Source organism: Anomalospiza imberbis, unplaced genomic scaffold, assembly GCF_031753505.1.
Source record: "Anomalospiza imberbis isolate Cuckoo-Finch-1a 21T00152 unplaced genomic scaffold, ASM3175350v1 scaffold_47, whole genome shotgun sequence".
In the NCBI taxonomy this organism is placed as follows: Eukaryota; Metazoa; Chordata; class Aves; order Passeriformes; family Viduidae; genus Anomalospiza; species Anomalospiza imberbis.
Window position 1 is genome coordinate 868,041 of NW_027100078.1, and position 10,596 is coordinate 878,636.

The following is a 10,596-nucleotide window of genomic DNA, read 5'->3' on the forward strand; positions in this document are numbered from 1 at the left end:
TATATTCACTTTAAATACACTACTGAAATCTGTCTAATTAACCACAGAAGAATTGAAAACTTCAATTATTCCCATAGGCTGTTCTTGTTTGGAAGTTTTAAACAAATCTTTATGAGCCTTTCTCACTGAATTCCTAAAAGGAAGCGCTCAAGAAAGAAGAGGCCTCTGGAGTAGTAAAATTCATCAGCAGCCTCCAAGTGGCTGAAGCTCCATCCCCATCAGAGCAGCAATGACCAGCAATGGGCACAGCTTTGTGGCTGCCCCAGCTCTGGGATGGGCCCTGGGCCTGGAGCAGGAGCAGCTCTGGAGGGCCCCAAGGCCGGGCTCTTGTGCTGGCCTGGGCAGATGGGATGGCAGCAGGGGCTGCAGAGCTCTCAGCACCTCAGCCCCAGGGGAGCAGGGCACCCAGGGAGCCTCCTTTGGCCTTGGCCAAGCCCCTTCCCCCATGGCTGGGGCTGAGTCCTGGCTGAGCTGCAGCTGCTGCTGTGCCCTGGCCAGGGGCTGAGGCCGTGGGGCCAGTGGCCAGAGCAGCCTGGGCTGAGCAGAGCTGTGGGGCCAGAGCCGGCTGGGCTGTGCTGGGGAGAGGCCCTTGGTGCTGCACAGAGCTCAGGGCAGCTGGCAGAGCTTGCAGGGAGCTGGGCTGGGCTCAGAGAGCCTGGCACAGAAACCATCAGAGTCCATCCCAGCCTGGCTGAGCGTGCAGGGCAGGACTCAGCCCAGGCCTTGTGGGGCAGGGCCAGCGCCTGTGCAAGGCATGGAAAACAGGCAAGTGCCCGAGAGAGGAGGCTGCTCTGTGCCCTTGGGGGCATGGACACAGCAGGAACACTCAGGAGCCCAAAGAGCCTCCATGGCTGTGCTGGAGACCAAGGCTGGAGCAGGGAAATGCAGGGCTGCTGCGCCATGGGGAGGGCATTGAATTCCAGCACACACCTCAGCTCTCTGATGGTCCCGGCACCATGCTGGGCCCTGTTTCAGGCTGGAGCAGAGCAGATGTTGATGGCACAGGAGCCCTGCGGGGCTGGCAGGGACCTGCAGCTTGCAAGGTGCTCTGCTCCCCCTCAGCTCCTCTCTGAGAGATCCAATCCCAGCTCAGCACCTCAGGGCACAAGTGGCACTGCCTGGTCATGGGCACACAGCTGATGTCTGCCTGGAAAGGGCCACAGGTTTTAATACTTGTACATTTCATGATATGCAAGCACATTTTTACTATCTGGGTCACTTAAGTACTTTTAAGAAATGGCGAAGTTCTCCCACCAAAAACAGGAATGTTCCTGCTTGGATATCCCTTGGGGATGGGGGACATGTCAGATGCTGCTGGGACATCGCAGAGAGCTGAGGGAAGAGCTGGGATGGTTATTAAACAGTTCAAATGTTCAACTTGTGTTTGTTGGCAAGAAACCTTTCTGTGCCTATGAGTGTCACCATCCCTGAGCCCAAAGGACACAAACCTGATGAGTTGTGGTTCCCACTGCAGGGGCACATGGACCTTGGCTCTGCACAAGAGAGCTCTTCATCCAATTTCTCTCTTTTCCTCTCTCTGGGCATGGGAAAAAAAAAAATAAACAGGACCAAAAAAGTCTTTTCTCACTGTCTTTTTAAATGTAGTGTATTCACTTTGAAGAGGCTTCTGTAACTGGGCTAATTAACCACAAATTATTTGAACACTTACATTATTCCCAGAGGTTTGCCTTGTTAATCTGTTCTGAATGTTAATGAGCTCTGGGACACTGAATTGCTGAACTGAAGAGCTGAAGGCTGAAGAAGCCTCTGGAGCAGTAAAATTCAGCAGCAGCCTCCAAGTTGCTGAGGATGTCAGCAGCCCCCACTGAGGCCATCCCTGCCCAGAGACCGTGGGGGAATGGGCAGACAAGGAGAGCGTCCCTGGGGCTGGGGCAGCAGAACTCAGAGGCACCAGCGGCTCCAGCTGGGAAATGGAGTGTGGAATGTGGCTGTGAAAGCCCTGCCTGGGCTGTGCCAAGCAGGACACACAAGCCCTGACTCCCATCCCCCAAACAACTCTCTCAAGGAGACATTTCAAAGGAATTACAATTGTTTGTGTCCTCTGAGTTGGATGCACTGGAGAAATACCAACAAGAGATTCTCAGGAGCTCCAAACAACAAAACAGCCTTTACTGGCAACTTTAGAAAATCAGAATAACTTTGGGAAAAGGTTTAATTTGATAATGAATCAACAAAAAACATTTCTCAAATCATTACCTTGGCCCATTCAACATCACAAACTCTAAACCTGTTCAAATTTAAGGTAATCCAAACTTGGAAGAGGGAAGAAATAGAAGAAGACACAGAAAGAAAGACAAATAGGATTTAGAGAAGCATACACAGAGCCACCAGCTCATGGGTTCCAGCAGTGTTCTGACAGAAATTCCAAGAGGAGGTAGGGTCAAGATGTGTGCTTGCCTTGTGGTCAGCCTTAAATACCCCTTGGTGTTCCTGGGCCCTTCCCCCAGGTGGGACTTGGGGTCATTTGGTCACTCAGGAGCTGGGCTGGGGGCTCCAGAGGTGGCTGTGGAGCATTGCCTGTGCTGTGCCGGGGACTGGCAGACACTGCTGGGCTGGGATAGAGGCTCTGGGGGGACTGGGGTTCCAGGGCAGGGCAGGGCTGGGGTTCCAGGGCAGGGCAAGGCTGGACCTGCCCCTTCCTCCCCACACATGAAATGTTTCCAGCCAACAATCTCCTCCAGTCTGTCACAACAGGCAGTGTTGGAGGTGGAAATCCCAATTGTAGCCATGGGTACCTGCAGGAGAAGGACAGTTCTTTTCCATAGGAATGAAAGCCCCAATACTTGGCCAATTTCTGGTTTGATTGCCTGGATTTTGTTTGGTTTTGTTGTTGCTTTGTTTCCTTGGTGTGCCTGCAGTGTCCAGTCAGGAGCAGAGTGACTCTTGCCAGGGAACTTTGTGGTGCTGTCAGTTAATATTAAATCTGGTTTTTGCTGATCCCTTGCTGGGGATTTTTTCATCGCTCTCAAGCCCTCGTTGGTAACAGGGTGAAGGAGTCCCGGCCCAGGCTCTGGCCCTGGGGGACACGGGGATGCTGCCAGGGGGTCTTTGCCAAGGTGCTGGTTTGATCTTGAGTTCCTTGCACATCTGTGGCCCAGAATATCCCCCCATTAACTTGCTACCATGATCCCATTTCATTTCTTTTTCTCTCCTGTCCCGTGGGCCCTGAAATGATGAAATGACAGAAAGGGTGGGGATGGAAGGGACCTTTAGAGATCACCTAGTCCAAGCCCCCCGCTATGCTCGGGGCCACTCTTCACTAGACCTCTCTCCTCAGACCCTCATCCAACCTGACCCTGAACACTCCCAATGAGGGGACATCCACAACAGCCATGGGCATCCTGTTCCTGGCTTTCCCTCGAGCAGAGGGGCAGAACTCCCTCCCCTGACCTGTTGGACATCCCTCTTTAGACACAGCCACAGAGGGCTTTCAGGGCTGCAAGAACACAGCTCATAGCCAATGTTTCCTTCTCAAGGATCTCCCAGTCCTTCCCCACAGGGCTGCTCTCAATCCATGCATCACCCCTGCTGTTCTGCTAAGTTCTGGAATATGCCTTTCTAAAGAGGAGGCATTTCACACACTGGGAAAAAAGTTGTAGGTCTAAGGAAAGGAGGCTGAGCCAAATGGTGGCATTGAAATACAGGTGAGGTAGACATTCCTCTTTGATGAGAGGAATGGTTTGCAGGTTTGGGGTGCAAAATGTAACATTTGGGGAAGGAGAAAAAGGCACAGAAATTCAGGCTTTCAGCAGCTGAGAGGTGGCAGTATTAGAACACGCAGCAGCTGGTGAAAGCCATCTCTCTCCTTCAGGTTCTTGCTGTGTGGGAAGGTGCTGGGAGTTGTGGTGGCTGCACTCACCCTTTGCTGGGAGGATGATCTGTACCAGGGGAGAGCAGAAAGCTGCCATGGTGAGCAGAACATGCGCAGAGCATTACAGTTCAGAGAATGATACTGACCCTGAAGTGCAAAAAGCTTGAAAGCATCTCATTCTGTGCAGCACTGTTGTACAAATTTTCTCTTCTAGAACATGCCCCTTTTTGTATTCTGCAGATGAATTATCTGTTTTTATTGAATACATGGGGTTTTTTTCTTAAGGTTTTTGGGAGAACTCTCAAGTTAATTTTTATTTGCGATTTACATCCAGCATTTATACAGGTTTTAAAGTTGTTCTTTTGTAAATATTTGGGGAACAAATTCCCAACCATTTTTTATTCCTTTGGGATATTGTGATTAGTATTCTTGGAAAGAAAACTTGCTGAACAAGTGTGATAACACAGAGAGCAGGAAAACAGAGATATAAAGGAATGAAGATTGTAAAATTGCGCTGTGCGGAAGAGACCCACAGACAACCACTGTAAACACAGCTGAGAGATTCAGCCTGGAGTAGAGTGGAACTCATTCACTGAAGATCTCTGGTGCACAGGAATGCAAAGACTGAGGAGAAAGGAGAAAGTCATTCGTCATTTAGACTCCTGGAAGCATTGTTTAGAGATCTAAAAAGCTATTACATTACAAACCTAAAACATCCCCAAATGGATTGATAAGTGTGATGTGCACATCTCTGCTGTTTTCAGAGTCAATGAAAGTGACAATTAGGAATGGGAACCCAGATGTTTATCTCCATTACTCTAACAACACCTTAACAAGGCACTTTAGGAGCTGAGCACTAACATTCTCACCCTGCTGTATTTCCTTTACATTTGAATACAGGCTGGTAGGAGAAGAGATCTGGCTCTAATTTCTCCCCAAGTTAGCTGTTGCACTTTCAGGTTAGGAGTACATGTAAAATTCAGCTAATCACTCTCTCTATCCATGAATATTCCACTACTGAACTGACATACAGAAACATCCTTTTTCTCTTTGTACCTTCCTAAGTGTTGCCCTAATTAACAGGAGATTTGTGTAACTCACACAGGGAATCACCAAAATTGCTGAAATTGACTCTCAATTTCATTAAAAAGGCTTCTGAGAAAAGGCTTGGCAGGATCACTAAACAAACTGAAACTTGGAAGAGAAACATGCATTTTAGCACTGATCAAGAGAAAATAAGAATAAATCCTGTCAAAATTGCAAGTAGGAGATAAGGAGAAAGACAGGAAGCACAGGGAGAAAAAGGCCCTGTCAGATGACCTGTGGAAGGTAACTTTGTGCCCCAGCACTGTTGAGGTCGTTCCCTGCCATTGGTGCAAGCAGCTGGAGACATAAATACTAATGGATTTGGGGGCCACAATCTTGGTAGTGCAGTGTCGCCGTAGAGCAGGACGGGAACGAAAATTACTCCAAATCAAAGGCAAAGAGAATGAACTCTGATTTATTTCAAATGCACCACTCTATTTATAGAGAACATCGTGCGGACTGATTTCATTGGTCTTAGAGTAAAAACATCTCACACCATTGGTGTGCAGTGAATGACGCATGGTGGCAGAACCTATCGATAAACAATGTGAACAAGAGAGATTAGAGAATTATTTACATTCTCTCCCAACTGTCTCCCAGGCTCTCGCCTGGTTAGAAAACCTTCTCTTTTTCTCTCTGACTGAACTGAGAATATCCACAGAGGACATCGTTTGGGACCAGCTTTTCTTCCAGCGGGGGATGGCATCAGGTGGGTCCCGTCTGCTTGGCATGGTGGGATCAGAGCTTTGGGGAGATGGCAGCGAGCACAGGAGCATCCTGCTCTGGGCAGCTGCTGAGGGCTGGATGTGCCGTGGCTGGCTGCAGGCTGGGCACATGTCCTGCCCTCCTGCTCTGCTCCCAAAGGCAGCAGGGATGGGCAGCTCTGGGCACAGCTCTGGGCACGGCCAGCATGGCCCGGGCACCGCGGGCAGCTGGGACAAGGGGACAGGAGTCTTCAGCTGACAGGCGCTTTCTGGTTTCTCTCCTTGCAGCCGGGCTCTGCGGGTGCTGAGGCTGCTCTGGGCTCTGCCAGGGCTCTGCTGGAGTTCAGCAGCGGGCCGCAATCAGCCAAAGAAGAAATGGGGTGACCTGCAGCACAGACCTGCTGGAGCATTTCAGCAACACAGCTCAAGTGTGCAGAGTGTACGCCTCCCAGGGAAAACATGACACCACCCAAAAAATAAACTTGTTCAATAGCTTCTGAAATGAAATCAATCTGGGATGACCCCAAATGACATTTTGCAGCTTGCTCAAGCTGTAGCTCAGCCCTTCTCTGAACAGTTCTCTCCCCCACCTGCCTTGTACTTCCCAACTGCTCCCTCTTTTCCCCCAGTGCGTTCCCAGCCCATGGCAGTCTCCATCACACTGTTGCCTTCCTTGGTGCCCCTCACCACGAGGAAGGCTGAGCCCCAGGCTTAGGGACTCATCCTGTCGTGGGCTGAGGAGCAGCAATGTCTCAGAGGTCCAGTGGGATTTTAGTGTCATTCAGAGCTGCTCTCCAGCCCTCAGCTCTCCTCACTGCTGAGTTCCCACTCCCTTGTCCTCGTCCTTGCAGCAGGATGAGCTCTGTGAATCCCCTTGAGCCTCCCCACTCTTCCCAGCCCACGCACCCACCTCAGTTAGGCTGAAGCTGCAGCTTCTCTGTCTCCTGTGGCACACCAGTCCAGTCCCTTGTGCGGGGAGCCCCAGCCCCAGAGCACAGCACTCAGCAGTGCACTCCGGGCTGGAGCAGCTCGCTCCCAGCCCCAGCCCAGGGACCCCTCCAGTCCCAGGGACTGGGGCACGGTCAGCACCCGCTGCTGCAGCCACCGCTTCTGCTGGCCCTGACAGCAACACCCAAACTGGGGCTGATCCCGAGGCAGCAGCAGCAGGGCCTGGATCTGATCCCTGGGTCTGGGGCAGGCCTGGACAAATGACCCCCAGCAGCAGCAGCACGTGGAGCTGAATTTCAGCACAGCCCCTGCCACTCTTCCCTCCCGTGTGCAGCGGTGTCACAGCAGCCTGAGGCACCTGGGAGCCCCCAGGGCCAGCAGGGACTTGAGATGGCAGCCCTGGGCTCCTGGAGGTTGTGCAAGGAACGGAGCTGGGGACTCCCTGTCCATGGGGAGCTTCCAGATGGAAAAGGCTGCTGTGCCCAGGCAGCTCCAAGGGCAGAGAAAGGAGGGTCTCGACCCCTGGATCTGTGCCAGTCCCACAGTCCTGGGCAGCAGCCACCGAGCCCTGGGGGAGCAGAGGGCACAGCAAGAGGGACAAAAGCAGGCAAGGTCAGAGACTGGAGAGAGCCAGACCCGGCAGCAGGAGCAGCTGCTCCATTGCACTCTTGGAGAAAGCTCTTGGCTGGTTCAAAGCGCTGAAAGGCGTGCAGGGCAGAGAGGAGGCCACAGCAAACACTGCTCCTGTTTCCACAGCCTCCCCTCTCCTTGTCCCAGAAGGAATTGGATGGACTGTGTTCTTCTCCCCGAGTCGTCCGGTTCAGCACGAGCAGCTGAGCACCAGGAGCTGAAGGAGCTGAAGCCTCAGGCCTCAAGAGCTGGGCCTGAGGAGACTTTCTGAGCAAATGAATGCTGCTAACATGGACCTGGCTGAATGCAGCAGATGGAATCATGGAATCACAGAATCCTTTCTGTTGGAAAAGACCTCTGAGCTCATCCAGTCCAGCCGGTCACCCAGCAGTGTCGAGCCCAGCACTAAACCACGTCCCTGAAGTGCCAAGGCCTGGACAACAGCCCTGAGTGAGGCCCTGAGCCAAAGGTGGCCTCTGGATGAACCTTCCAACCAAGGGTTATCTTTGTATCTGCTCACTAATGAAATGTGCATGGTCATTAGCACTGTGATAGATGTATCCACTCATTAGTGAAACATGGATTGACCTTTCTGTGTTTAGAAGCCAGACAAGGCCATGAAATCTGACATCTGGCCTTGTCTGGGGCTGAATGGTCAAAGTCACCTCCCTTGGTTCCTCTTGGGCCCTGGCCAGGCTTTGGGAGGAACCCAGGAGGAGGATGAAACCAGATGTTCCCGCACCAGCAGCGCTGTCAGTTTGTTCATTCAGCACTGTCAGAGCTGGGCCCTCTCCCAGCGAGGCTGGAGCCCCACCTGTGGCTGGAGGCACCTGCAGGAATTCCCAGTGTCCAGGAGTGGCTCTGCAGCCCTTGGCTGTGACGGCTTCCCCAGCTGCTGTGTGGATCTGGGGCATGGCAAAGCCTGAGGGTAACTGCTGCTGGATCTTTCTTAATCACTGCTGCAATCTGATGGCTGGGTGCATTGCTGAGCTGCTCCTTTTGTGATTCTTTGCTGCTTTGAGCTACAGTCAATGACACTGAGTCCTTCAGTTGGTGTCTGTGTCTTTGGTGCTGACCCTGCCCACTGGTGAGACAAAACTGGCACAGTCTGGCCAGATCACAACAAAATGTCACTTTTTAAATGTAAATGTGAGGAATCAGTCCCATCAGAAATTCCCAGATGGGAAGCCCTTCCCTGGAGTTCCCTGGCTCTGGAGTGGGCTGAGGTCAGAGCACCCTGTGAGCAGTGGGGCACGCTGTTAAAAGATGCTGAACCCCTGGATGTCTTCAAATGCATCCAAAAATTGCATGTGGAAGAAGGCAAAGAATTGTGGGTTTGGGAATATGTGGGTGAAGTTTGTAAATGGCACATTGGAAACAGCACCAACAGAAGGAAGAATTGCTTTTGGAATGCTCCCACATGGAGGGACAGAGGAAGGTTAAAACTTGAGCTCAGGTTCATTTGTGCAAGTGAAATATAATATTAGTATTATCATCATTAATAACAGTTATATAAAAATAGAACATGATTATACATTTTTTTCAGATAGAATTAAAAATTGATAATGTGAAATAAGGCTGACAATGCTAATATGTCACCTTTGGCTGCTCACTGTGACACTGAATACCCTACAGAAAAGGACTGGCCAAGACCCAAATGTCACAATAGAACTTTGTGAATTGTGTATAATGAATAAAGGAGGAAGGGATGATGTAGAAACCCAGGACACCGGGAGTATTTCTCTGTCTGCTCTGGGGTGTCCTGACCCCCACGGGAGCACTGACTTTGACCCTCATTCATGGAGAAAACTTCCAAAGCCTCAAGGTAAACTAGAAACCACAAAAGTGTGAAATAGATTGTAGAGATTGTAGAGAGGAGTTTAGTATGTCACATGGGTAAGAAATTTAAGCTTTAGGATTTTTAGTATGTTATAGATGGATTCAAGATTGTTATAAATGAATGCTCCAATTTATTAATTAAATAAAATTTATTAAATTGTCCAAATATAAATTTAGAGAATAACAACGAAAAGCCACTATCAAAAAAGGGCAGTGCCGAGCCCGGGATCGGCGCTGGGTGAGACACAGGTTTGACCACTACAGCATAGGGTCCCCTATGTTCACCCCGACTGTTCTGTCCAAGTGATTTATATATGGTTTTTCTTGCCTGAGGCAAAGTCTCTTTCTTCTCTTCTGGGCTGCACCTATTCATGTGGAGTTCCTTCACTGTGGCAAGTTTAACAGAACCCGTCCGATTGATCGTGCTCCTGGAGTTTGGTATTCAGATGTATCTCCCTGATGGTTCTGGTTATCTCACTCTCAACTACTTACAGCGTGTTTCTCGTTGGGCGTTCCAAACATGTACATGTCACTTAGGGCGTGTAAGTGGTGCCATTGTGTTCAGCTGGATAAGATATACAGAAGTTTATTACATACAACAACTTGCAGAGTAAAATCTCGGACACTTTGTTATATATGGGATTTGACACAGAAAAAGGGAATTAGAGAAAGGGAATTGGCTCATAAAATGAGAAAAAGACGAGAATGGAGATGCGTGAGGCAAAGAGAATGAAGAGAGAAACAAAAAGATTAGCATATAGAATAGCATGGTAGGTTAGTGAACAAATTTTGGAATAGCAACAGCAAACCGTTTTACCAGCTCAAATGTGCAGCTACCAATAAAACAAAAGCAGCCAGCAAAGCAGTTCAGTAATGTTTTACTTTCTAAATGTCTAGAAGGATTCAGCAAATCAGTACAAACATTCTGAAATACCTTGGCTAATGCTGGAGAATAGGAGGGGAACAGAAGCCCCGTGTTTTAAAAATTCTGCACTGGGACATTGAGCAGTCACTGTGGTGGTGAGATGGTTTCTCCTTGAAGCTGATGAGGGACAAAGCAAACCTCCAGCCAGCCACCCTGCTGAGAGCTTGGCAGTAAAGAGCCTGCAGCCAAGTAGGTGCTTTTTATCAGAAGAATTCAAAATAGTGTGCCAATATCCAAACCTGACCACTGATTGGTTTGACCCAACTTCCTGAAAAAATTCATTTCCATGTCAAACCACGACAAATATGTAAAATGTAACATAAGATACTTGAAAAATGATGAATGCCAAAGGATCTGAGTATTAGATCTTTCCTCAAAGAGAATCCTTTTTGCTAACATCTACATGCCAGGAGCTGCAGTGTAGCACCAGGGAGACAAAGGAACCCACGAGTGCTGAAAAGATCCCATCTCAGAGCCGGCCACGTCCATTCGTTTGCAAATTAAGTCCTTTTCTCCCTGCTGCCAGCTGCGGGTCTGAAATATTGTGAAGCAACCTACCCGTCCTTGGTGGGGTGCTTAAAAAAACTTACAGAATATTTCTTACCAATATAACATATTTCATACATCTATTT